This window comes from Arachis hypogaea, chromosome 20 (genome assembly GCF_003086295.3).
Source record: "Arachis hypogaea cultivar Tifrunner chromosome 20, arahy.Tifrunner.gnm2.J5K5, whole genome shotgun sequence".
Lineage (NCBI taxonomy): Eukaryota > Viridiplantae > Streptophyta > Magnoliopsida > Fabales > Fabaceae > Arachis > Arachis hypogaea.
In genome coordinates this window covers 80,221,755-80,245,840 of record NC_092055.1, presented here as the reverse complement: position 1 = coordinate 80,245,840, position 24,086 = coordinate 80,221,755, and the positions used below count along the sequence as shown (strand labels likewise).

Here is a 24,086-nt window from a genome sequence, read left to right as displayed (position 1 = left end):
TGAAGGGTTTTGGAGAAGAGTGTTTATTGGGAATAGAGGATGATTGAGAAGAGAGAAGAGAGTGAGTGGAGGTAGGTAGGGATCCTGTGGGGTCCACAGATCCTGAGATGATCCTGTGGGGTCCACAGATCCTGAGGTGTTCAAGGATTTACAACCTTGCACCAAATTAGGCATGTAAAATGCCCTTGCACACAACTCTGGGTGTTCAGCGCCAGGTTGGTGCCTATTTTGGGCGTTCAACGCCCATTTGTTGCCCATTTCTGGCGTTGAACGCCAGAACCATGCTTGTTCTGGGCGTTCAGTGCCCAGATGATGCCCATTTTGGACGTTCAGCGCCCAAATACTGCCCATTTTGGGCGTTCAGTGCCAGAACCATGCTCTATTCAGGCGTTGAACGCCAGGCAGGTGCTTCCTCCAAGGTGTGATTTTTCTTCCGCTGTTTTTGATTCTGTTTCTAAATTTTTCATTTATTTTGTGACTCCACATGATCATGAACCTAAGAAAACATGAAAAACAAAAATAAAATTAGATAAATAAACATTGGGTTGCCTCCCAACAAACGCTTCTTTAATGTCAATAGCTTGACAGTGGGCTCTCATGGAGCCTCACAGATGTACAGAGCTTTGTTGAGACATCCCAACACCAAACTTAGAGTTTGGATATGGGGGTTTGACACCAAACTTAGAATTTGGTTGTGGCCTCCCAACACCAAACTTAGAGTTTGACTGTGGGGTCTTTGGTTGACTATGCTTTGAGAGAAGCTTTTTCTGCTTCCTCTCCATGGATGCAGAGAGAGATCCTTGAGTTGTAAACACAAGGTTGTCCTTATTTAATTGAAGGATCAATTCTCCTCTGTCCACATCAATCACAGCTCTTGCTGTGGCTAGGAAAGGTCTTCCTAGGATGATGGATTCATCCTCTTCCTTTCCAGTATCCAGGACTATGAAATCAGCAGGGATGTAAAGGCCTTCAACCTTTACTAACACGTCCTCTACTAGTCCATAAGCCTGTTTTCTTGAATTGTCTGCCATCTCTAATGGGATTTTAGCAGCTTGCACCCCATAGATTCCCAGTTTCTCTATTACAGAGAGGGGCATGAGGTTTATTCCTGAACCAAGGTCACACAGAGCCTTAAAGATCATGGTGCCTATGGTACAAGGTATTATGAACTTTCCAGGCTCCTGTCTCTTATGAGGCAATGTCAGTTGATCCATATCACTTAGTTCATTGGTGAACAAGGGAGGTTCATCTTCCCAAGTTTCAATACCAAATAATTTGGCATTTAGCTTCATGATTGCACCAAGGAACTTGGCAGCTTGCTCTTCAGTAACATCCTCATTCTCTTCAGAAGAGGAATACTCATCAGAGCTCATGAATGGCATAAGGAGGTTCAATGGAATCTCTATGGTCTCTAGATGAGCCTCAGAGTCCTTTGGTTCCTCAGAGGGAAGCTCCTTATTGATCACTGGACGTCCCAAGAGGTCTTCTTCCTTGGGATTCACGTCCTTCTCCTCTCTTGTGGGTTCGGCCATGGTAATTAATTCAATGACCTTGCACTCCTTTTGGATTCTCTTCTGTATTGCTTGGGAGAGTACTAGGAGGGATTTCAGTGATTCTTTTACTCAGCTGGCCCACTTGTGCTTCCAAATTTCTAATGGAAGACCTTGTTTCATTCATGAAACTCACAGTGACCTTAGATAGATCAGAGACTAAATTTGCTAAGCTAGATGGATTCTGCTCAGAATTCTCTGTCTGTTGCTGAGTGGATGATGGAAAAGGCTTGTTATTGCTAAACCTGTTTCTTCCACCATTATTAAAGCCTTGTTGAGGCTTTTGATCCTTCCATGAGAGATTTGGGTAATTTCTCCATGATGGATTGTAGGTGTTTCCATATGGTTCACCCATGTATTTTAACTCTGCTATTGTAGGGTTCTCAGGATCATAAGCTTCTTCCTCAGAAGATGCCTCTTGAGTACTGTTGGATGCAGCTTGCATTCCATTCAGACTCTGAGAAATCATATTGACTTGCTGAGTCAATCTTTTATTCTGAGCCAATATGGCATTCAGAGTATCAATTTCAAGAACTCCCTTCTTCATAGGCGTCCCATTACTCACAGGATTCCTCTCAGAAGTGTACATAAACTGGTTATTAGCAACCATGTCAATGAGTTCTTGAACTTCTGCAGGCGTTTTCTTTAGGTGAATGGATCCACTTGTAGAAGTATCCAATGACATCTTTGATAGCTCAGATAAACCATCATAGAATATATCCAGGATGGTCCATTCTGAAAGCATGTCAGAAGGACACTTTTTGGTCAGCTGCTTGTATCTTTCCCAAGCTTCATAGAGGGACTCACCTTCTTTCTGTCTGAAGGTTTGAACATCAGCTCTAAGCTTGCTCAGCTTTTGAGGAGGAAAGAACTTGGCTAAGAAAGCCGTGACCAGCTTATCCCAAGAGTTCAGGCTGTCTTTGGGTTGAGAGTCCAACCATATTCTAGCTCTGTCTCTTACAGCAAAAGGGAAAAGCATGAGCCTGTAGACTTCAGGATCTACTCCATTAGTCTTAACAGTATCACAGATCTGCAAGAATTCAGTTAAGAACGGAAAAGGATCTTCAGATGGAAGTCCATGAAACTTGCAGTTCTGCTGCATCAGAGAAACTAGCTGAGGTTTCAGCTCAAAATTGTTTGCTCCAATGGTAGGAATGGAGATGCTTCTTTCATGTAAATTGGAATTAGGTGCAGTAAAGTCACCAAGCATTCTCCTTGCATTATTGTTGTTGGGTTCGGCTGCCATCTCCTTTACTTGTTCGAAATTTTCAATAAGGTTATCTCTGGATTGTTGTAATTTAGCTTCTCTTAGTTTTCTCTTTAGAGTCCTTTCAGGTTCTGGATCAGCTTCAACAAGAATGCCTTTTTCGTTGTCCCTACTCATAAGAAAGAGAAGAGAAAAAGAAAAGAAGAGGAATCCTCTATGTCACAGTAAAGAGGTTCTTTATTGTTAGTAGAAGAAGAAAAGGAATAGGGGTAAAGAAGAATGAAGAATCCAAACACAAAGGTGATGATAGGAGGAGAGAATTTTCGAAAATAATTTTTGAAAAAGAGTTAGTGATTTTCGAAAATAGTTTTTGAAAAAGGTTAGTAGTTTTTCAAAAATATAAATAAAAAATAAAATAATTAGTCTAATTAAAAAGAAATTTTGAAAAAGAAGAAAGATTTTTTCGAAAATTAGAGAGAGAGAGTTAGTTAGGTAGTTTTGAAAAAGGTAGGAAACAAACAAAAAGTTAGTTAGTTAGTTGAAACAAATTTGAAAATCAATTTTGAAAAGATAAGAAGTTAGGAAGTTAGAAAAGATATTTTGAAAATCAAATTTTTGAAAAAGATAAGATAAGAAGATATTTTTGAAAAGATATGATTGAAATTAGTTTTGAAAAAGATTTGATTTTTAAAATCACAATTAATGACTTGATTCACAAGAAATCACAAGATATGATTCTAGAACTCAAAGTTTGAATCTTTCTTAACAAGCAAGTAACAAACTTGAAATTTTTGAATCAAAACATTAATTGATGATGTTATTTTCGAAAATTATGAGATAAAATTAAGAAAAAGATTTTTGAAAAATATTTTTATAATTTCGAAAATAACTAAGAAAAATGAAAGAAGATTTTATTTTTGAAAAAGATTTTGAAAAAGATAAGATTTTTTTTTTAATTTGAAAATTTGATTTGACTCATAAAAACAACTAGATTTTAAAAATTTTTGAAAAAGTCAAATCTAATTTTCGAAATTTTAAGAGAGAAAAAGGGAAAGATATTTTTTTTATTTTTGAATTTTTATGATGAGAGAGAAAAACAAGAAAAATGATGCAATGCATGAAAGTTATGGATCAAAACAATGAATGCATGCAAGAATGCTATGAATGTCAAGATGAACACCAAGAACACTATGAAGATCATGATGAACATCAAGAATACATTTTTGAAAATTTTTTAATGCAAAGAAAATATGCAAGACAACAAACATAGAATTCTTTAATGCTTAGACATAAAGAATTCAGGAATGCATATGAAAAACAAGAAAAGAGACAAAACATGCAAATGCAAAGATCAAACAAGAAGACTTACCAATAACAACTTGAAGATCATGAAGAACACCATGAATGCATGAATTTTTTCGAAAAATGCAAGATGAACATGCAATTGACACCAAACTTATAACATGACTCAAGACTCAAACAAGAAACACAAAAAATATTTTTGATTTTTATGATTTTCTAATTTTTTTTTTGTATTTTTTCGAAAATTATTTGAAAAACAAAAATAAGGATTCCAAAATTTTTAATATGAATTCCAGGAATCTAGCATTCTTAGTCTAAAGCTCCAATCTGAGGGTTAGGCATGGCTTAATAGCCAGCCAAGCTTTAGCATATAACATCAGAGAATATACTGCTCATTACTTATCAAAGTAACTTGCCTCTATGCTGATGGTTTGAAAGCCTCAGTCCAAAAGAATTTAGACATGGCTTTATGGATAGTCAGGCTTCAACATGCTTCATGAAACACTAGAATTCATTCTTGAAAATTTTGAAGAAAAATATATTTTTGAAAACATTTTTTTTTAATTTTTTCGAAAACAAAGGAGAAATTTTTGAAAGATTTTTGAAAAATTTTTTTGAAAACTTTTTGAAAATAAGAAGGAAATTACCCAATCTAAGCAACAAGATGAACCGTCAGTTGTCCAAACTCGAACAATCCCCGGCAACGGCGCCAAAAACTTGGTATGCGAAATTGTTACTCAGGTTGTGAATTATTGTTCGAAATTGATTCCCTGGCGATGGCACCAAAAACGGATGCACAGAACCATGGTCTAAACATATCTTCACAACTTTGCATAACTAACCAGTAAGTGCACTGGGTCGTCCAAGTAATAAACCTTACGTGAGTAAGGGTCGATCCCACGGAGATTGTTGGTATGAAGCAAGCTATGGTCACCTTGTAAAATCTCAGTCAGGAGGATATAAAATAGTTATGGAGTTTATGAAATTAATACTAAAATAAGGATAGAAATACTTATGTAAATCATTGGTGAGAATTTCAGATAAGCGTATGGAGATGCATTCATTCCTCTGAACCTCTGCTTTCCTACTGTCTTCATCCAATCCGTCTTACTCCTTTCTATGGCTGGCTTTATGTAAGGATGTCACTGGTGCCAATGGCTACTTTCAATCCTCTCGGGAAAATGGTCCAAATGCTCTGTCACAGTACGGCTAATCGTCTGGAGGTATCACCCTTGTCGTTGGTTGCATCCTATTCCTCTCTGTGAAAATGGTCCGATGCGCTGTCACTGCATGGCTAATCATCTTGGAGGTTCTCGATCATACTGGAATAGAATTTACTATCCTTTTGCGTCTGTCACTACGCCCAGCACTCACGAGTTTGGAGTTCGTCACAGTCATTCAATCCCAGAGTCCTACTCGGAATACCACGGACAAGGTTTAGACTTTCCGGACTCTCATGAATGCCGCCATCAATCTAGCTTATACCACGAAGATTCTGATTAAGAGATCTAAGAGATACTCATTCAATCTAATGTAGAACGGAAGTGGTTGTCAGGCACGTGTTCATAGGGAATGATGATGATTGTCACATTCATCACATTCAGGTTGAAGTGCGAATGAATATCTTAGAAGCGAAATAAGATGAATTGAATAGAAAACAGTAGTACTTTGCATTAATCTTTGAGGAACAGCAGAGCTCCACACCTTAATCTATGGAGTGCAGAAACTCTACCGTTGAAAATACATAAGTAATGAAGGTCCAGGCATGGCCGAATGGCTAGCCCCCAAACATGATCAATAGATCAAAAGATAATCCAAAGATCCAAAGATTCAAAGATGTCTAATACAATAGTAAAAGGTCCTATTTATAATAAACTAGCTACTAGGATTTACAGAAGTAAGTAATTGATACATAAATCCACTTCCGGGGCCCACTTGGTGTGTGCTTGGGCTGAGCTTGAATTCTACACGTGGAGAGGTCATTCTTAGAGTTGAACGCCAGCTTTTGTGCCAGTTTGGGCGTTGAACTCCACTTTGCAACTTGTTTCTGGCGCTGGACGCCAGAATTGGGCAGAGAGCAGGCGTTGAATGCCAGTTTGCGTCATCTAAACTTGAGCAAAGTATGGACTATTATATATTGCTGGAAAGCCCTGGATGTCTACTTTCCAACGCAATTAGAAGCGCGCTATTTTGAGTTCTTTAGCTCCAGAAAATCCATTTTGAGTGCAGGGAGATCAGAATCCAACAGCATCAGCAGTCCTTCTTCAACCTCTGAATCTGATTTTTGCTCAAGTCCCTCAATTTCAGCCTGAAAATACCTGAAATCACAGAAAAACACACAAACTCATAGTAAAGTCCAGAAATGTGAGTTTAACATAAAAACTAATGAAAACATCCCTAAAAGTAACTAGATTCTACTAAAAATATACTAAAAACAATGCCAAAAAGCGTATAAATTATCCGCTCATCAACTCCCTCAATTGAGCGCTAGGCGCTTTATCCCTTGGAGCGTGCTTTCTTTCCCTTGGTGAATGCCCACAAATGCTTGCTTTTGTGAACGCTAGCGTTTATTTAATTGAACGCTCTTCCTTGCTTAATGTTCCCATGCTTGTAGCATTCCGTTGCTTTAATAAACGCTAGCGTTCATTCATGGATTGGCTTTGCATGCTTTTAACACCCTTGGCAAAGAAAATTTAATAATGCATACATTCATTGGCTTTGTTAATTAATAATGCCAATTATGCATTAACGTAAGCTTTCATCCATTGGCATTAATAATTATATGCTTCATGCATGCATTATATTACTTAGTAATTCATGATTTGTTCTTTTGCCAATGCATTTACTTTAATTAATAATGCATTACGTGCATGCTTGCATTGGCCTTGTTAATTAATACTAATGCGTTCATGCATTGCATAAGTAATTAAATGCATGCATACATAAGCATTAATGCATGAAATAGCATGGTCATTAATTATTAATGCATGCATAAGCATTAATGTATATGCCAAGGCTTCATGGTCATGACCACGCTTATAAAAGCGTGTTCTAAGGTTTCAAAGCGTTTTCAATCTTCAAAGTGTGCCCAAAATTCCTCTTTTCTTCTTTTTAGCTTATTTTGTGCTTTTTTGTTTCTTTTTCTTTTTATTTCCTACAAAGTTTATAAAATCAACAGATCAAAGAAATATACCATTTAAGCACAAAAGAATGCAATATTTAAGCACTAATCATCAATTTCTTGTATGAAAAAGCATAGAAAAACATGACATGATAACATGTCATCACAACACTAAACTTAAACCTTGCTTGTCCTCAAGCAAGAAAAGAATCATGTAGTACATTTTAACAAATCAAGGTGAGAAGAATAGCAAGTTAATATTCATGGTAGGCTAGTTTTCTATGCATGCTACAATCACAAAAGAAATTTAAATGATTGATTCTTCTATTTAGCTCAATTTATGAAATCTTTTCCTTATGTTTCTTCCTTGAAACAAGCTTTTGATTTTCTTATTAGCTTCTCCTTTAGGGTGTTTTGCCCCATGAGTTTATAACAAAGCTATGATTCTAAATACTTTATTTTCAAGTATTACCACTTGATACATAAGCACCACAAGCATTAATTAGAGGACTTCATGAAGCTCATTTGTTTCTTTTCTTGACTCTAATCATTGATGCTCAGAACCTTGAGCTTTGAGGGAGTGCTTTTGCACTTGAGCCTAGCCTTGACTTCTAAGTGTTTTGTTTTCAAGCTTTTTGCCTGATACATAAACACCACAAGTACTTAACAATTAAATTATCATTGGTACTCAGAGCCTTCAGCTTTCTCATTCTTTCCCTTTTTCTTTTCTTGCCTTAATTGCAATTGCTTCCTCAATGTTTTCATGATTTTGAAAATTTTATAAAATGTCCTAGATAAAAACTTTAATTAATTAAAATCCAATGCAATTGAGCAAAAATTAACCATACTAGCCTTCCAATACTTGTATGCAAATGCTAAGTTCTTCTTTAATAACCTTGTTTGTTTATGATCATGATACTTTATTGCTTTTGAATTCACAAAACTCAAGTTGGTAGTCATGATGTCACAGCAACATGTTGCAGATCAAAACTCAGGCTATGCTTATTCATACACACATGTAAACAGAGAAGATAAAGACAATCATGCAATTTAAAGTGCTGGAAACAAATGAGAGGAAAAGGAACTTTACAACCTTGTAATTCATCTTCTCTATTATTGTCACTTTCCTCATATTCTTCCTCTTCCCTTGCCAAACTCAAAATACTTGCTCATCCTCAAGCAACAATTAGAACAATGGCTATGGGGCTAACATGGATAATGAATGTCTTACACAATGAAATGTTAGTAACACATGTGTTTTAAGCAAGCAGAATTAAAGATAACAATGAAGGCACAGGAAATAGAGACATTGTGATTGCAAACATAGAGGGTGTGCATGATACATTGCATAAAGAAAATAAGTGGCACACTAAACTTAGTGTGACACTTTCACTTGGAATTGATACAAGTATCCAATATGGATTGGAAACAAATTTTTGTTGCATAGCAACACCAAACTTAGAATGCAACCATATGTCAATTTATTTGAGCTAAAACTAAATAGATGAAATTGTTATATGTTAAGTACAATCACCAAGCCAAGAATCTATCATGAATAAGGATCTCTTGCTGATGTATTAACAAAAACAGTTAATAAAAGAAAGCATTAGAAACAAGGAAATGACTAAAACAAAGAGAAAACTAAAAATGTTCAACTAAAACAAAAATAACACTGCAAATGGCATTATGATTATGCAGACAAGTGGTGTTGCTGAATGAATTGCATAGAAAATAAGTGGCACACTAAAATTAGAATCTTAGTGTGACACTCTCAATTAGAATTGATGCAATCATCCAGAGGCATTGAAAATAAATTGTTGCATGGCAACACCAAACTTAGAATGTAATCATATGCCAATTTATTGAATTTTAAACAAAGCAGACAGAGAAAATAAACAAAGCAAAGGAATGAAATGTTACCTAAAGTTGGGTTGCCTCCCAACAAGTGCTCTTTTAGTGTCATTAGCTTGACATGTTGTTCTTCACTTTCTTCCTCTTCTTCCAGTTTGTTAAGAGGAATGATCTCAAGGGGGGAAAAGATTCAGCTATTGTCCCCTGTCTTGGTCTCTCCTCAGCAAACTTCCTTTTGTTAATGGCTTGATTGAGCTTGCTTGCTGGATCAGGGGTAGGATTGGTGCTCTTGTTAGTTGCCTTCACTTCTTGGATATCAATACTTGGTGGTTGTGTGATTGTTGGAGTTTTATCTTCATTAAGAGCCTTTTGAATTGGTGGTTCCATGAGCCCTTCCTCTATGCACTTCTCTGTTTCAATTGAGTGTGACTTCTCTTGATTGTCTTCCTCTATTCCTTGTTCATGACTTTCCATTAAGTCCTTTGGGAGGGAATCTTCATGTTCTATTGTCACTTCAATTAGCTTTTGTGAATCTAAAATCCTTGGCTCATGTTCCTCATCCTTCATGGTAATTTCACTTGACACATGGACCTTTTGTTCTTGCTCTTCCACTTCCTCACTCACAGATTATTTTTTATCCTCAATTCTTGGCTCTCCTAAGTTTCTCCTGCCTTGCTCTAAATTCCCATCCATCTTCTTGAAGAGGATTTCTTTCCATGATTATTTGTGTTTTTTCAAGAGTTGTCCTTGTCTTTCAATGACTTGGCATCGGCTTTCTAAGGATTCTTTGGACCTTTGAAGGTAATTCTCAACTGCTAGCTCAAGAGATGAAGGTTGAGAGTGATTTTGGTGACATTGATGTGTTGTGGTGAGGTTGTTTTGAGTGGTATGGAATGAATCTGGTGAGTTAGGGAATGAATTTTGTGAATGTTGAAATGAGTTTTCTGTGTAGTGGGATGAATGTTGTGGTTGGTATGGATCGTGGAGGGAACTTTGGGTTGACTTATAATTAAGTGATGAAGAATTTTCAAATGAGGAACTGGGAAGTGAGGTTGGACAAGTTTGCATAAATAAATTAAAGGCTTGCTCAAGTGATGATGGCTCTTGATAAGTGGAATATGAACTGTCATATGCTTTCTGATTTTGATCTTCCCAAGCACAACTTGAAGAATTATTGAATTTATCACAGTATGGATCATCTTGTGGCATTGGTAGACAATTTTGCATGAATTTATTGAAAGCACACTCCAGTGATGATGTTTCTTGATGAACAAAGTATGGTTCATCAAGATCCCTTTGATTTTGCCCCTCCCAGTCACAATATCAGTGGTTGTTATAGTAGTACGAGTCATCTTGTGGCTCTGGGAGGTGTTCATACTCTTTCATTTCTTGGTGATACACCCAGCCACCATTAGCATAATGACTTGAATCATTTTGTGGTGGTGGAAAATATCCCATATGATTCTCTTGCTCATCTTATGGTTCTGAAGCATATCTCCATGGATTAGAGTGCTCAGGATCTGTAATTTGTTTGTGATATTCCCAGCCATCATTAAAAATTGGTGATGGTGGGTAATATCCCACAAAATTTATTTGATCATAAGATGAGTTGAACTCCATTTGAATTTTATAAAACACAACACCAAGGAAGATTGAAATTCATATCTCAGAGAAGAATTTCTTAAGGAGGAAATAACTCAAACACCTTGTGTCAGTTTAAAACAGAGAACAAAAAACAAACAAAATGCTTGATCTAGACTTCTCACCCACTTAATCATTGTCGATCTAAATCAATTCCCGGCAACGGCGCCAAAAACTTGATGGGTGGAAATTAGATTTCCACACAAAATCACCGGCAAGTGTACCGGGTCGCATCAAGTATTAATAACTCACAAGAGTGAGGTAGATCCCACAGAGATTGATGGATCAAGCAACTTTAGTGGGTGATTAGTTTAGTCAAGCTAACATTGGTGAATTGGATGAAATTGAAGCAACAGAAAGCAAATTGCAGGAATTATAGAGTGTAGAAAGTAAATTGACTAAAACTTAAAGAGCAAGGAATGAAAATTGCAGTAAATGTAAATTAGCAGAATGTAAATTGGACAAAAGCTTAAAGAGCAAGGAATGTAAATTGATAAAATCTTAAATGACAAAAAATGTAAATTGCATCAAATATAAAGGGGGCTGGTTGCTAGAAATATAAAGAAAGCAATAGATCTGAGGCATGAAAAGTAAATTCAGATTATAGCAAGCTCAAATGTAAAGTTGCAGAATGTTAATGTGCAGAAAAGTAAATCAAGCTTCAAGGGAAACGAAAATGTGGAAGTGTAGAAGAACAGAATTTGCAGGAAGGTGTAAATTGCATAAACTAAATTGGGAGCAATGTAAACAGAAAAGTAAAATTGCAGAGAAGGAAAGTTGAGCAAAGGATTGTAGAAACTGAGATTTGCATAAACTGAATTCAATATTGAAATATGACAATTGCAGAAAATTACAAGTGTATTAAAGAAAGCTTTCTATTCTATCCTACTCCTATTGCTCTCTAGCAGAGCCAGCCTTCCTAATGAAATGAAACAGATGCCTTTTTATAGGCTTTACAAAAATGAGAATGAAATTAAAATTGAAATCAAATTACAAATTAAATGAAATTCCTAATCTAGCTTGTTCTTGTGCCTTTGAGTGATGATATGGGCTTTGCTTGTTTGGATTTGAATGAGAGTGGATCAGGATGCATTTCATGACTTGGGTCTGTAAAGAATTGGATCCAAGAAGGCACTTGATGGCATGGGTCAAGAGTGGCTTGGTGACACTCCCAGGGGAGCGCTCCGTTTGAAAAGTGAACATAGCGTTCACTCCTTATGGCATGCTTCCCTTGTCCGTGTGCATGTTTTGGTTCTCTAGCATTCATTTAATTGAACGTTGCGCTCCCTCAATTGAGCGCTAGGCTCTTTATCCCTTGGAGCGTGCTTTCTTTCCCTTGGTGAATGCCTGAAAATGCTTGCTTTTCTGAACGCTAGCGTTTATTTAATTGAACGCTCTTCCTTGCTTAATGTTCCCATGCTTGTAGCATTCCATTGCTTTAACGAATGCTAGCATTCATTCATGGATTAGCTTTGCATGCTTTTAACTCCCTTGGCAAAGAAAATTTAATAATGCATGCATTCATTGGCTTTGTTAATTAATAATGCCAATTATGCATTAACGTAAGCTTTCATCCATTGGCAATAATAATTATATGCTTCATTCATGCATTATATTACTTAGTAATGCATGATTTGTTCTTTTGCCAATGCATTTACTTTAATTAATAATGCATTACGTGCATGCTTGCATTGGCCTTGTTAATTAATACTAATGCGTTCATGCATTGCATAAATAATTAAATGCATGCATACATAAGCATTAATGCATGAAATAGGGGGTTGGTGAAAAGGGGCTTGTGAGTATGGTTGAGGGTTATGTTGAGGGTATGACTCATAGGCATATGGTGGTGGTTCTTGAAAGTCACAAGGGGATTCACCATAGCCATTTGATTGATATGCATCATAGAATGGCTCTTGTTCATAGTGTATTGGTGGAGGTTGCTACCATGAAGACTGATCATATGCATATGGCTCCTCCCACCTTTGATTGTCCCATCCTTGATACACATCCTCATTGTAGTCCTCATTTCCTACAACATGGTTAGAACCAAACTCAGCCAAAGTGATAATTCATAGTGAAAAGAGAAAATAAGAAACAAAATCTAAAAAAAAAAATGAAGCAAAGTCCTAAAGCTAGCAAAAACTAACAAGCAATCTGGTGCACGAAATTGTGATCATCAATGGCGCCAACAACTTGGTATGCACAATTGTAATCTCAACTCTTTGTCACAACTCCACACAACTAACCAGCAAGTGTACTGGGTCGTCCAAGTAATAAACCTTATGTGAGTAAGGGTCGATCCTGATGGTGTTTTTTTGGAAAACGAATTCCAACACCTAAAACTTACCGGCAAGTGTACCGGGTCGCATCAAGTAGTAAAACTCACTTAGAGTGAGGTCGATCCCATAGGGATTGATGGATCAAGCAACTTTAGTGGGTGATTAGTTTAGTCAAGCTAACATTGAAGTGAAATTGGTTGAAATGTAGTCAACAGAAAGTAAATTGATAAGAATTTAAAGTTATAGAAAGTAAATGAGCAAAATCTTAAAGTGCAAGAGATGTAAATTACAATAACTTAAATGACAAGAAATGTAAATTTCATAAACTTAAATGACAAGAAAGGTAAATTGCATGAAAAGTAAAGGGGGGCTGGGTGCTGGTAATTAAAGGAAGCAATAGATCAAAGCTTAGAACAATTGCAGGGAAATTAAACTTGCAGGAAAGTAAATCAGATCATGGACAGAAATATAAAATGCAGAACAATTGCAGAAGGATCAAATTGCTTGAAAGTAAATTGAAGGAAAATGAGAACAGAAAGCAAAGGGAACCAAAGATCAAAATCAAGCTCAATGTAAATTAAATTGTAAACTTGCAGTAAAAGAAAATTATAGCAGAAGAGAAATTGAAGTTGCAGAAGAAGAAGATTTAAAACAGCAAATAAAATTTGAATTATCTAGAAGAAGAACAAAGAGATTTCAGAGTGAGAATTGAAACAGAATTCCTTCAGTTCTCCAAATCAAGTTAAGATGTAAAAGTGAGCTCTCTATTCTTCTTGCTCCCTAGTGAAGCTGGCCTTGATTTAATTTGGTGAAGAATTGAATTTAAATGGAATTTTGGTTGAATTTTGGCCCATGGGTGACACTCCCAGGGCATGGCTCAGTTCAAATACCAAACTGAGCTCTCTATTTGCACTTGGTGTGCCAAGTTGTGCGTACCAAGCCTTCCTTGTTGCTGCCCCCTTTGGTCCTTGCCCGTGTCACATTGTTGGAGTGCATGGGGGAGTAGTGCTCAGTTGGAAAAGTTAACTGAGCTCCCTTTATATTCCTTGTGTAGCGCTCCACCTTTGAGTGTCAGGTCTTGAGTTCGAACCTTGGTGGAAGCACTTTTGTGAGCCTTTTCCTTGAATTTTCTTGAGTGGGAGCCCGATAAAGCTCAGTTGGGAAAGTGAACTGAGCGCTATTTTGCTTTGGAGTGAGGCTCCAGCTTCGAACCTTGGTGGAAGCATTGGCTGATTTTTTTTGCTTATTTTTAGCCCTTAAAGATGCATTTCACTTGTATCTCAATTTCATGCCAAATATAGACTATTATATATCGTTGGAAAGCTCTAAATGTCAGCTTTCCAACGCAATTAGAAGCACATCAATTGGACATCTGTAGCTCAAGTTATAGCCCGTTGACAGAGGCATGGTCATGCTATAAACGCCCAAGTTTTAACTTAGCGAAAATTCTTGCTTCCAAGCTAAGTTTCTTGTACGGCAAAGCTAAGTTCACTAAGTTAATCGAGCTTTGAGTGCTGGTTACCAATTTTCTTTGATTTGGTCATGGGCCACGCTTTTAAAAGCGTGGCCTAAGGCTCCAAAGTGTGCTCCAACTTCAAAGTGTGCCCCAAAACTCTTTTTTTCTCCTTTTTAGCTTATTTTGTGCTTCTTTGCTTCTTTTTCTTCTTATTTCCTACAAAGTTTATCAAATCAAAAGATCAAAGAAATATACCATTTAAGCACCAAAGAATGCAATATTTAAGCACAAATCATCAATTTCTTGTATGAAAAAGCATAGAAAAACATGACATGATGACATGGAGTTTAAGATAATTAAAATATGAATAAAACATAAAATAAGATAGAGATACTTATGTAATTCATTGGTGAGAATTTCAGATAAGCGTATGAAGATGCTTTGTTCCTCTTGAAATTCTGCTTTCCTATTGTCTTCATCCAATCATTCATACTCCCTTCCATGGCAAGCTTTATGTTGGGTTTCACCGTTGTCAATGGCTACCTCCCGTCCTCTTAGTGAAAATATTCCAAATGCGCTGTCATCGCACGGCTAATCATCTGTTAGTGCTTGATCATGTTGGAATAGGATCCATTGATCCTTTTGCGTCTGTCACTACGCCCAACACTCGCGAGTTTGAAGCTCGTCACAGTCATCCCTTCCCAGATCCTACTCTGAATACCACAGACAAAGTTTAGACTTTCCGGATCTCAGAAATGGCCGCCAATAATTCTAGCCTATACCACGAAGGTTTTAATCTTAGATTAGAAACCCAAGAGAGTATACTCCAGCTGTTGTCCAATGACTACGTTGAACATCATGTAGATTGCTCTGTGGTTGTCAGGCACGCGACCTTGGCTAAGCGAGTAACGAAGATTGGGTGATTGTCACGGGTCACCCCTTCATTCTGACTTAACTGAATTAAGTACGAGAGTATATCTTGGAGAAGAAGTAGGCGTGAATTGAATAGAAAAACAATAGTACTTTGCATTGATTCATAAAGAATAGCAGAGCTCCACACCTTAATCTATGGTGTGTAGAAACTCCACCGTTGAAAATACATAAGAACAAAAGGTCCAGGCATGGCCGAATGACTAGCCTCCCAAAGAGGGTTCAATCATGAAAACATGATTAAAAGATGATTAAAAGATGATTAAAGGATGAAAATACAATAGAAAAAGGTCCTATTAAGAGAAAACTAGTAGCCTAGGGTTATAGAAATAAGTAATTAATGAAAAAATCTTCTTCCTGGCCCACTTGGTCTGTGCTTGGGCTGAGCATTGAAGCTTTCACATGTAGAGACTTTTCTTGGAGATAAACGCTAGCTTTGGTGCCAGTTTGGGCGTTTAACTCCAGCTTTTATGCCACTTCTGGCGTTTTGACGCCAGAATTTTTATGCTGACATGGAACGTTAGTTTGGGCCATTGAATATCGGGAAAAGTATAGACTATTATATATTGCTGGAAAGCCCAGGATGTCTACTTTCCAACTCAATTAGGAGCGCGCTAATTGGGATTTTGTAGCTCCAGAGAATCCACTTTTAGTGCAGGGAGGTCAGAATCCAACAGCATCTGCAGTCCTTTTTCAGCCTCTGAATCAGATTTTTGCTCAGGTCCCTCAATTTCAGCCAGAAAATACCTGAAATCACAGAAAAACACACAAACTCATAGTAAAGTCCAGAAATATAATTTTTATTTAAAAACTAATAAAAATATAATAAAAAGTGACTAAAATATATTAAAAACTACCTAAAAACAATGCCAAAAAGCGTATAAATTATCCGCTCATCACAACACCAAACTTAAATTGTTGCTTGTCCCCAAGCAACTAAAAACAAAGTAGGATAAAAAGAAGAGAATATACAGTGAATTCCAAAAACATCTATGAAGATCAGTCTTAATTAGATGAGCGGGGCTATTAGCTTTTTGCTTCTGAACAGTTTTGGTTGAACAGTTTTGGCATCTCACTTTATCCTTCGAAGTTCGGAATGACTGGCATCTATAGGAACTCAGAATTCAGATAGTGTTATTGATTCTCCTAGTTTAGTATGTTGATTCTTGAACACATCTACTTTATGAGTCTTGGTCGTGACCCTAACCATTTTGTTTTCCAGTATTACCACCGGATACATAAATGCCACAGACACAAAACTGGGTGAACCTTTTCAAATTGTGACTCAGCTTTGCTAGAGTCCCCAATAAGAGGTGTCCAGAGCTCTTAAGCACACTCTTATTAGTTTGGACGACGACTTTAACAGCTCAGTCTCAAGCTTTTCACTTGACACCTTAACGCCACAAGCACATGGTTAGGGACAACTTGGTTTAGCCACTTAGGCCAGGATTTTATTCCTGTGGGCTCTCATATCCACTGATGCTCAAAGCCTTGGATCCTTTTTATTTTACCCTTGCCTTTTGGTTTAAAGGGCTATAGGCTTTTTCTGCTTGCTTTTTCTTTTTCTTTCTTTTTCTTCTCTCTTTTTTTTTTTGCCATATTTATTTTTTTCTGCATGCTTTTCACTGCTTTTTCTTGCTTCAAGAATCATTTTTATGATTTTTCAGATTATCAATAATATTTCTTCTTTTCCATTATTCTTTCAAGAGCCAACAATTTTAACATTTATAAACAACAAATTAAAAAATATGCACTGTTCAAGCTTTCATTCAGAAAACAAAAAGTGTTGCCACCTGGTGCGAAAAATTGTGATCATCAACAATGGCGCCAAAGGACTTGGAGCTCTCAAACGTGAATCACACTTTGTCACAATTCCGCACAACTAACCAGCAAGTGCACTGGGTCGTCCAAGTAATACCTTACGTGAGTAAGGGTCGATCCCACGGAGACTGTCGGCTTGAAGCAACCTATGGTCATCTTGTAAATCTCAGTCAGGCGGATTCAAATGGTTATGGAGGATTGAAAATTAAAAGATGAATAAAACATATAATAAAGATAGAGATACTTATGTAATTCATTGGTAGGAATTTCAAATAAGCGTATGAAGATGCTTTGTTCCTCCTGAACCTCTGCTTTCCTATTGCCTTCTTCCAATCATTCATACTCCTTTACATGGCAAGCTTTATGTTGGGCATCACCGTTGTCAATGGCTACTTCCCGTCCTCTCAGTGAAAATGTTCTACGCACGCTGTCACCGCATGGCTAATCATCTGTCGGTTCTCGATCATGTTGGAATAGGATCCATTGATCCTTTTGCGTCTATCACACGCCCAACAATCGCGAGTTTGAAGCTCGTCACAGTCATCCCTTCCCGGTTCCTACTCAGAATACCACATACAAGGTTTAGACGTTCCGGATCTCAGGAATGGCCGCCAATAATTCTAGCCTATACCACGAAGGTTCTAATCTTAGATTAGAAACCCAAGAGATACACAATCAAGCTTGTTTGCATGTAGAACGAAAGTGGTTGTCAGTCACGCGTTCATAGGTGAGAATGGTGATGAGTGTCACATAATCATCACATTCATCATGTTCTTGGGTGCGAATGAATATCTTAGAGAAGGAGTAGGCGTGAATTGAATAGAAAAACAGTAGTACTTTGCATTAATTCATGAAAAACAGTAGAGCTCCACACCTTAATCTATGGTGTGTAGAAACTCCACCGTTGAAAATACATAAGAACAAGGTCTAGGCATGGCCGTGAGCCCAGCCCCCAAACGTGAAAAGGTCTATGAAAAGTATGAAAATACAATAGCAAAAGGTCCTATTTATAGAAAACTAGTAGCCTAGGGTTACAGAAATAAGTAATTAATGTAGAAATCTTCCTCCGGGCCCACTTGGTGTGTGCTTGGGCTGAGCATTGGAGCTTTCACATGTAGAGACTTTTCTTGGAGTTAAACGCTAGCTTTGGTGCCAGTTTGGGTGTTTAACTCCAGCTTTTATGCCAGTTCTGGCGTTTTGACACTAGAATTTTTATGCTGACTTGGAACATCGGTTTGGGCCATTAAATATCAGAAAAAGTATAGACTATTATATATTGCTGGAAAGCCCAGGATGTCTACTTTCCAACGCAATTAGGAGCGTGCTAATTGGAATTCTGTAGCTCCAGAAAATCTACTTTGAGTGTAGGGAGGTCAGAATCCAACAGCATCTGTAGTCCTTTTTCAGCCTCTGAATCAGATTTTTCTCAGGTCCCTTAATTTCAGCCAGAAAATACCTGAAATCACAGAAAAACACACAAACTCATAGTAAAGTCCAGAAATGTAATTTTTATTTAAAAACTAATAAAAATATAATAAAAAGTGACGAAAATATATTAAAAACTACCTAAAAACAATGCCAAAAAGTGTATAAATTATCCGCTCATCACAACACCAAACTTAAATTGTTGCTTGTCCCCAAGCAACTAAAAACAAAGTAGGATAAAAAGAAGAGAATATACAGTGAATTCCAAAAACATCTATGAAGATCAGTCTTAATTAGATGAGCGGGGCTATTAGCTTTTTGCTTCTGAACAGTTTTGGCATCTCACTTTATCCTATGAAGTTCGGAATGATTGGCATCTATAGGAACTCAGAATTCAGATAGTGTTATTGATTCTCCTAGTTCAGTATGTTGATTCTTAAACACAGCTACTTTATGAGTCTTGGCGGTGACCCTAAGCATTTTGTTTTCCAGTATTACCACCGGATACATAAATGCCACAGACACAAAACTGGGTGAACCTTTTCAGATTGTGACTCAGCTTTGCTAGAGTCCCCAATTAGAGGTGTCCAGAGCTCTTAAGCACACTCTTATTGTTTTGGACCACGACTTTAACCGCTCAGTCTCAAGCTTTTCACTTGACACCTTCACGCCACAAGCACATGGTTAGGGACAGCTTGGTTTAGCCGCTTAGGCTAGGATTTTATTCCTGTGGGCTCTCCTATCCACTGATGCTCAAAACCTTGGATCCTTTTTATTTTATCCTTGCCTTTTGGTTTAAAGGGCTATTGGCTTTTTCTGCTTGCTTTTTCTTTTTCTTTCTTTTTCTTTTCTCTTTTTTTTTTGCCATATTTATTTTTTTCTACAAGCTTTTCACTGCTTTTTCTTGCATCAAGAATCATTTTTATGATTTTTCAGATTATCAATAACATTTCTCCTTTTCCATTATTCTTTCAAGAGCCAACAATTATAACATTCATAAACAACAAATTCAAAAATATGCACTGTTCAAGCTTTCGTTCAGAAAACAAAAGGTGTTGCCACCTGGTGCACGAAATTGTGATCATCAACATTGGCGCCAAAGGACTTGGAGCTCTCAAACGTGAATCACACTTTGTCACAATTCCGCACAACTAACCAGCAAGTGCACTGGGTCGTCCAAGTAATACCTTACGTGAGTAAGGGTCGATCCCACGGAGACTGTCGGCTTGAAGCAACCTATGGTCATCTTGTAAATCTCAGTCAGGCGGATTCAAATGGTTATGGAGGATTGATAATTAAAAGATGAATAAAACATATAATAAAGATAGAGATACTTATGTAATTCATTGGTAGGAATTTCAGATAAGCGTATGAAGATGCTTTGTTCCTCCTGAACCTCTGCTTTCCTATTGCCTTCTTCCAATCATTCATACTCCTTTACATGGCAAGCTTTATGTTGGGCATCACCGTTGTCAATGGCTACTTCCCGTCCTCTCAGTGAAAATGTTCTACACACGCTGTCACCGCACGGCTAATCATCTGTCGGTTCTCGATCATGTTGGAATAGGATCCATTGATCCTTTTGCGTCTGTCACACGCCCAACAATCGCGAGTTTGAAGCTCGTCACAGTCATCCCTTCCCGGTTCCTACTCAGAATACCACATACAAGGTTTAGACGTTCCGGATCTCAGGAATGGCCGCCAATAATTCTAGCCTATACGACGAAGGTTCTAATCTTAGATTAGAAACCCAAGAGATACACAATCAAGCTTGTTTGCATGTAGAACGAAAGTGGTTGTCAGTCACGCGTTCATAGGTGAAAATGGTGATGAGTGTCACATAATCATCACATTCATCATGTTCTTGGGTGCGAATGAATATCTTAGAGAAGGAGTAGGCGTGAATTGAATAGAAAAACAGTAGTACTTTGCATTAATTCATGAAGAACAGCAGAGCTCCACACCTTAATCTATGGTGTGTAGAAACTCCACCGTTGAAAATACATAAGAACAAGGTCTAGGCATGGCCGTGAGGCCAGCCCCCAAACGTGAAAAAGTCTATGAAAAGTATGAAAATACAATAGCAAAAGGTCCTATTTATAGAAAACTAGTAGCCTAGGGTTACAAAAATAAGTAATTAATGTAGAAATCTTCTTCCGGGCCCACTTGGTGTGTGCTTGGGCTGAGCATTGGAGCTTTCACATGTAGAGACTTTTCTTGGAGTTAAACGCTAGCTTTGGTGCCAGTTTGGGTGTTTAACTCCAGCTTTTATGCCAGTTCTGGCGTTTTGACGCTAGAATTTTTATGCTGACTTGGAACATCGGTTTGGGCCATTAAATATCAGAAAAAGTATAGACTATTATATATTGCTGGAAAGCCCAGGATGTCTACTTTCCAACGCAATTAGGAGCGTGCTAATTGGAATTCTGTAGCTCCAGAAAATATACTTTGAGTGTAGGGAGGTCAGAATCCAACAGCATCTGTAGTCCTTTTTCAGCCTCTGAATCAGATTTTTCTCAGGTCCCTTAATTTCAGCCAAAAAATACCTGAAATCACAGAAAAACACACAAACTCATAGTAAAGTCCAGAAATGTAATTTTTATTTAAAAACTAATAAAAATATAATAAAAAGTGACGAAAATATATTAAAAACTACCTAAAAACAATGCCAAAAAGTGTATAAATTATCCGCTCATCACAACACCAAACTTAAATTGTTGCTTGTCCCCAAGCAACTAAAAACAAAGTAGGATAAAAAGAAGAGAATATACAGTGAATTCCAAAAACATCTATGAAGATCAGTCTTAATTAGATGAGCGGGGCTATTAGCTTTTTGCTTCTGAACAGTTTTGGCATCTCACTTTATCCTTTGAAGTTCGGAATGATTGGCATCTATAGGAACTCAGAATTCAGATAGTGTTATTGATTCTCCTAGTTCAGTATGTTGATTCTTAAACACAGCTACTTTATGAGTCTTGGCGGTGACCCTAAGCATTTTGTTTTCCAGTATTACCACCGGATACATAAATGCCACAGACACAAAACTGGGTGAACCTTTTCAGATTGTGACTCAGCTTTGCTAGAGTCCCCAATTAGAGGTGTCCAGAGCTCTTAAGCACACTCTTATTGTTTTGGACCACGACTTTAACCGCTCAGTCTCAAGCTTTTCACTTGACACCTTCACGCCACAAGCACATGGTTAGGGACAACTTGGTTTAGCCGCTTAGGCTAGGATTTTATTCCTGTGGGCTCTCCTATCCACTGATGCTCAAAACCTTGGATCCTTTTTATTTTATCCTTGCCTTTTGGTTTAAAGGGCTATTGGCTTTTTCTGCTTGCTTTTTCTTTTTCTTTCTTTTTCTTTTCTCTTTTTTTTTGCCATATTTATTTTTTTCTACAAGCTTTTCACTGCTTTTTCTTGCTTCAAGAATCATTTTTATGATTTTTCAGATTATCAATAACATTTCTCCTTTTCCATTATTCTTTCAAGAGCCAACAATTATAACATTCATAAACAACAAATTCAAAAATATGCACTGTTCAAGCTTTCGTTCAGAAAACAAAAAGTGTTGCCACCTGGTGCACGAAATTGTGATCATCAACATTGGCGCCAAAGGACTTGGAGCTCTCAAACGTGAATCACACTTTGTCACAATTTTGCACAACTAACCAACAAGTGCACTGGGTCGTCCAAGTAATACCTTACGTGAGTAAGGGTTGATCCCACGGAGACTGTCGGCTTGAAGCAACCTATGGTCATCTTGTAAATCTCAGTCAGGCGGATTCAAATGTTATGGAGGATTGATAATTAAAAGATGAATAAAACATATAATAAAGATAGAGATACTTATGTAATTCATTGGTAGGAATTTCAGATAAGCGTATGAAGATGCTTTGTTCCTCCTGAACCTCTGCTTTCCTATTGCCTTCTTCCAATCATTCATACTCCTTTCCATGGCAAGCTTTATGTTGGGCATCACCGTTGTCAATGGCTACTTCCCGTCCTCTCAGGGAAAATGTTCTACGCACGCTGTCACCGCACAGCTAATCATCTGTCGGTTCTCGATCATGTTGGAATAGGATCCATTGATCCTTTTGCGTCTGTCACACGCCCAACAATCGCGCGTTTGAAGCTCATCACAGTTATCCCTTCCCGGATCCTACTCAGAATACCACATACAAGGTTTAGACGTTCCAGATCTCAGGAATGGCCGCCAATAATTCTAGCCTATACCACGAAGGTTCTAATCTTAGATTAGAAACCCAAGAGTACACATTCAAGCTTGTTTGTATGTAGAACGGAAATGGTTTTCAGTCACGCATTCATAGGTGAGAATGGTGATGAGTGTCACATAATAATCACATTCATCATGTTCTTGGGTGCGAATGAATATCTTAGAGATGGAGCAGTCGTGAATTGAATAGAAAAATAGTAGTACTTTGCATTAATTCATGAAGAACAGCAGAGCTCCACACCTTAATCTATGGTGTGTAGAAACTCCACCATTGAAAATACATAAGAACAAGGTCTAGGCAAGGCCGTGAGGCCAGCCCCCAAACGTGAAAAGGTGTATGAAAGGTATGAAAATACAATAGCAAAAGGTCCTATTTATAGAAAACTAGTAGCCTAGGGTTACAGAAAAATAAGTAATTAATGCAGAAATCTTCATCCGGGCCCACTTGGTGTGTGCTTGGGCTGAGCATTGAAGCTCTCATGTGTAGAGACTTTTCTTCGAGTTAAACGCCAGCTTTCGTGCCAGTTTGGTCGTTTAACTCCAGCTTTTGTGCCAGTTCTGGCGTTAAACGCCAGAATTCTTGAGCTGAGTTGGAACGCCTGTTTGGGCCATCAAATCTTGCGCAAAGTATGGACTATTATATATTGCTGGAAAGCCCAGGATGTCTACTTTCAAACACAATTAAGAGCGTGCCAATTGGGCTTTTGTAGCTCCAGAAAAATCCACTTCGAGTGCAGGGAGGTCAGAATCTAAAAGAATCTGCAGTCCTTTTTCAGCCTCTGAATCAGATTTTTGCTAAGGTCCCTCAATTTCAGCCAGAAAATACCTGAAATCACAGAAAAACACACAAACTCATAGTAAAGTCCAGAAAAAGTGATTTTTAAATAAAAACTAATAAAAACATAATAAAAACTAACTAAAACATACTAAAAACATACTAAAAATAATGCCAAAAAGCCTATAAATTATACGCTGATCACAACACCAAACTTAAATTGTTGCTTGTCCCCAAGCAACTGAAAATCAAATAGGATAAAAAGAAGAGAATATACAATGAATTCCAAAAACATCTATGAAGATCAGTATTAATTAGATGAGCGGGACTTTTAGCTTTTTACTTCTGAACAGTTTTGGCATCTCACTTTATCCTTTGAAATTCAGAATGATTGGCTTCTATAGGAACTCAGAATCCAGATAGTGTTATTGATTCTCCTAGTTAAATATGTTGATTCTTGAACACAGCTACTTTATGAGTCTTGGCCGTG

General features: G+C 37.4%; 1 non-coding gene across 1 annotated transcript; it reads left to right on the top strand.

Annotated features, from left to right (window-relative positions):
• The first annotated feature begins 2,289 nt into the window (after positions 1 to 2,289).
• On the top strand, positions 2,290 to 2,397 carry LOC112788166 (small nucleolar RNA R71). Its single transcript, XR_003195543.1, has one exon. It is a non-coding gene; the product is annotated as a small nucleolar RNA R71 (small nucleolar RNA).
• The last annotated feature ends 21,689 nt before the right edge of the window (positions 2,398 to 24,086 follow it).